A 5,133-nucleotide genomic window follows, 5' to 3' on the forward strand; every position below is an offset into this window, starting at 1 on the left:
AAGCATTCAAGGCCAGGCTGGATGGGGCTCTGAGCAACCTGGTCTAGAAGGAGGTGTTCCTGCCTATAGCAGGGGGTTGGAACTAGTTGGTCCTAAATAAATGTCCCTTCTAACCCAAACCATTCTATGATTCCGAGACAGACCACAAGTATTCAAAGCATGTGGCATCTCATTCTATTTGTTTTTCAAAGGGCCCACCTCTGTTACAGAGTAAATGAAATATCCTATGAACTGCTATAAACTTACAATTTCTGTACTTGTAATAATTCATGCTTTGAATTGCTGGTCAAATGTTCCGGAGAGAAGTGAGTTGTAGTAGCAGCATTTTGGTTATGATTATTACACATTGGTCCACTTGGTAATATTTATGACTCTTATTTTATGCATACAATTAAAAGAACAAAATATATTTTAAGCACTAGTAAAAATAACTCTCTGACCTGATGGAATAGCGGACTGTGTGTTATAGGGATTCCTAAGCCACTGAAACACATCCCCAGGACCATATCATCAGGTGCATCCATGCTGTAACACCGGCGCTTACTAGCAAGCTTGGTGGCCCTGCATGTGGCAGGGGGGTTGGAGATTCATTATCCTTGAGGTCCCTTCCAACCCTGGCCATTCTGTGATTTTGTGATTCTGTGATTCTGTGAATATTCAAATTTCTATTCAGATGGCCTCTTTTAATTTAAAAGCTTTCAGTCTTTTAGGGTGGTGCTCACTGCACAAGAAGGATTAGACAAAAGAATCTTGGAGTGCACATGAAGGTGAGGGATACCTGAACTGGAAAAATACAGTGCTGCTGTGAACCTCACTGTCTAAAAGTGCAAGGGAGCAAAAGTTTTGCAGGGAGAGAGAAATATTTTTTCAAGAGGCCAGCTGGTAGAACTTGAAGAAGAGAGATATTTGGGCACAGATTGAATCCTCAAGTGTTTTGTTCTGGTTGTTTTTTTTTTCTTTTTTTTCTTCTTCAAGATATCAGGAACAAATGCACCTGAATACTTGTGTATTTGTATGTCATTCCACCTGCTGGGCTAGTACAGTGCAAAACTTTGCCTCACTCGAGTAAGAAGAGCTTTGCGCAATGATTCAGGATGATGTCTTATGCAAGACACAAATACAAGCTTGTGCTTTTTCTACCCAACAGCCACCCTTTAATTCTGTGTTACAGGGAGGGCAGACCTGGCCAACAGCCACTTTTTCCAGCTCAGAAATTTATCAGCTGGCTGTATCCACAAAGCTGTTGCAAACCCCCATTGAAATAGCAGGGATTCAACTGGAGCTGTGACGTGCACCTATGGAAAGTGTTTTCTTCTTGTCTTCACAGTGCTCTGTTGTCGGAGATAACAAGTTTGTGCTTTCTGGGGAGAGCTGCAGAATGGCTCTTAGGAGAAGGAAAATCCTGTACAAACTGAACCTTTGCCTTGAGACAAAAAAAGGGAAGGAGAGAAAGAAGCACGGAGAGAAAAGTGCTGAGCTCCTTTGTGCCTGACAAGCCCAGCCCTTGCACACACCAGGACAGTCATATATCAGGCTGGAAACAGAAGCTGAGAATCTGAGAAGCTGCACCGTGACTGTGTGCAATGAGACAGAGGTTCCCAAGGTTACTGGAAGCCAAAGAGCTTCAAGTACTCCATGTATATTTTTTGTTCTAAGCAGAATGCACAGGACTATGCCCCTGGAGTAAGGCACTGGTGTCTCTGGTCAGCCTCCTCGGTGCACCTTCCTGCTGGTGGTGAGGGTTTGCTGGGCCAACAGCTGAGCTGCTTCTACCCAAATTAAATGGCAGGGAACTTACTTGGGGGCTCGAAGTAATTCCTAAGAGCAGGATGCAGGTTCATGTTGGTTCTCCTTTATTCACAGAAATGTGAGATCAGCTTCTAAACCAGTGTGCCACTGCCTCAGCAGGGCTGTCACACTGGGGGTTCACACAGGGCACACCAGGAAACCATTTGACTTAAGTCAAGGGTAACTCAATTGTAGAGCTCTACATAGTACTACACAATCAGGAAATTTAGTTGGACAAAAGCAAAACATTGTCCCAGCAGATTATAAACAGTCCTTTGGCAATGGTCTATTTGAAATTTCCTGACTGTTTACAGAGCACAGGAGAGGGGATGAACCAACTTCTCCTCTCAGCTCATAGTGCAAAAGGGTTGGTGGGATAATGCATTGTTGCTGTGATGCTTTTTAAGGTCTCTGCTGAAGAACATTGCTAGGTACAATTAGTAATTTTAAAAGGTGAAGATGGAGGGAAGGAAAGATCTCAAATCCTTTAATTGCTGTATGAAGCATTTAAGAAAAGAAGCTGGGAGCTTGCTTTGCTGCAGTAGCTTTGCTGAATGAAAAACTGCTGAATGATTCCCCAGGACTCCAGAAGCTGATGTCTCTTGGACAAATGAGCCTACACAAGATTAATGAGATTGCTTACCAACATGATTCTATGTTACGTTGTCATAGAATTTTCCCTATTACCTTAATATTAAATTTAACAACTGAGTTACTGGGAAACAGTACAGAGGTGCATAGTGCTTGGGCTGAGCTTTGTCTCAGTCAAGAGTCTGCACAGATGGGAAGGATGATCATGCCCTCTTTTTATTACTGCACTCAGCAATAAGTGCAGGGAAGGTTGGCAGGTCAGCAACCCAAATATCCCAGCTGTTATATTTACTTGCAAGAATGATGTGCAGTTCTGTAATAAGATTGCCAGAGGTCTTTCTGGTGGCCTATAATCACGCTGAATTTAAACTGTTACAATAGTTCTCATAGAGCTTATACCAGACATTTTGAAAGGTTAGATTTAATTGCTTATGAATGCAAGGCCATAAATAACTGGTGAACTAAACCACTTTTCAGACTGTAGTGAAACAATTATTAGCAGCATTTTTATCAAAATAGAAACTGATGATGGATGATTGAAGAGGATGTAATTAATGATTGGTCAGATTTGGAGGTGTAGGGTATCTTTTGTATCTCTTGTCTCTGGGTTATTGATGGCTGCTGGAAATACTTTAACAGACACTGCTTAAAAATGACACGTTCTTCATGATACGTTCAGTGCCATTTCCCCTTAAAGTGGTCCTGAGCCTGCTCTGTCCTGCAGAAAATGAGAGGTATTTGTTTGTTAGTAGCTTTTCTTACATTTAGACTCCTGTTTTCAAGCATCTACTCATGATTCCACTTGCCTGCAGAAGAATTTCCTCTCAGAATTTGTGCCTGTGGTCAAAGTCCTGTAGGTCTCATATCTGTTAAAAGAACTCAACAGGAAGTTGACACCTTTAAAGAAGGGAAAAAATAGAAAAATGTTAAGGATAGAAAACCAGGGTATGGAAAAGCACACAAGCTAATATGTGTTATTTAAAAGCAGCTGTTGCCATTCCTTCCAGTATTTGAAAGGAGCATATAAACAGAAGGGGTTATGACTGTTTACGAGGGTGGATAGTGATAGGATGAGGGGGAATGGTTTTAAACTGAGACAGGGGAGGTTTAGATTAGATATTAGGAGGAAGTTTTTCACACAGAGGGTGGTGATGCACTGGAACAGGTTGCCCAAGGAGGTTGTGGATGCCCCATCCCTGGAGGCATTCAAGACCAGGCTGGATGTGGCTCTGGGCAGCCTGGTCTGGTGGTTGGTGACCCTGCACAAAGCAGGGGGTTGGAACTAGATGATCATTGTGGTCCTTTTCAACCCAGGCCATTCTATGATTCTACGATTCTACGATTCTATGATAATGACTGTGGGCAAAGAACAACAGAGCCACAGCACATCCTGCAACGAATCCCATGTGGATATAACCCAAGGACCCCATTAGCCCAATGGGACGTACTATGGTTCAGCAGCATGTTGATGCAGGCCACTGACTTTGTACCACATTTCTCGTGGTTCAAAGTTGTTTTTCCTTTCTTCTGTCTGCTTGGAACAGCCCTGGGAATTTTGCCACCAAGAACCTTCACTGAGGCTTGTAATAGCTGGGTCAGCTCAATTTTCCGAGTGCCTTGGCTAATGCCTGCAGAGTCCTAGTCATTGGGCACTGACACTTTTGGATATGTCTGGCGTAACAAGCAAAAAATGCATTGCAAGTGATGGCTGTTACTTATGAAATCTGCATCCCTAGCACCAGGCCCTATGCAGTATTGATTCACTGAGGCACAGGGCTTCCCTCAAGAGTGCAATTACAATAAGAACACAAACAACCAGGAGACAGAAAAGCACTGGGCAAATCTCCAGAAGTATCATTGACAAAATGCTGAATACTACAAAAGGAAGGTTTTTTGGGTGCTGTTTTAAAAAGGCAAAGGCTCAAACTTGATCAGTTTTGCACAGCCAAGATGCTTGGGTCATTTGCATTTTGACTCACCGCTCCCTGAAAGCCACTACGTATTTCAGTTGCACATCCTGGATGGGTACTGAGGCCAACACCCTGTCCCATAAGAGAAAAGAAAGGGGAAATAAGCCAGGATCCTAAAAGCCTGCAAACTGAAAGCAAACACAACAGTGCATAGAACACTGTGAGTCAGTTTGAAACTGTGCAAAAGGGGAATTCTCCCCAGGAAAACAATAATTTTTCAAAAGAATCATTTTCCCTTAAGTGCCATTCTAACTCTTTCAAACTTTTCGAAGGAAATTTTTCTGAATATAGAATTTCAGAACAAATCACTGCTCTTCTTCAGATTATTGGAACAAGCAGGAAACCAAAGTGACTGTTCTGAAATCCACTTCATTCACATGAAAGGCTGACTCAGGTGGATAAGACAGGTGTAAGAGCTTGAGTGATATTTTGAGAGAAAAAGGACTCTGAAAGCACCAGGCCATACACATTATGCTTTCCATTATGTGATAAAGGAATCTTTAACAATTAACTCCAAGGACTACAGGTAAAGCCAGCTCGCAGAAGTATCCACATTCATGAAAGAGGCTTCAAGAGCACATCCTGAAGTGGATCTGGTTGCTGTGATCATTTCCATCATCCCACTAAGAGTGAAGTCCTGCTGTCCAAGTATGACATCCACAGAAGTTTCCATCTGGGCACAGGGTTTGTTTGCGTGGACTTTGAGAATTGAGAAAAGAAGTATCTCTCAGTTTTATCCCAAATACATGAGTCTGAGCTTAGGTGTGTGTGTGTGTGCACTGCA

The sequence above is a fragment of the Meleagris gallopavo genome, chromosome 1 (genome assembly GCF_000146605.3).
Source record: "Meleagris gallopavo isolate NT-WF06-2002-E0010 breed Aviagen turkey brand Nicholas breeding stock chromosome 1, Turkey_5.1, whole genome shotgun sequence".
Classification (NCBI taxonomy): Eukaryota; Metazoa; Chordata; class Aves; order Galliformes; family Phasianidae; genus Meleagris; species Meleagris gallopavo.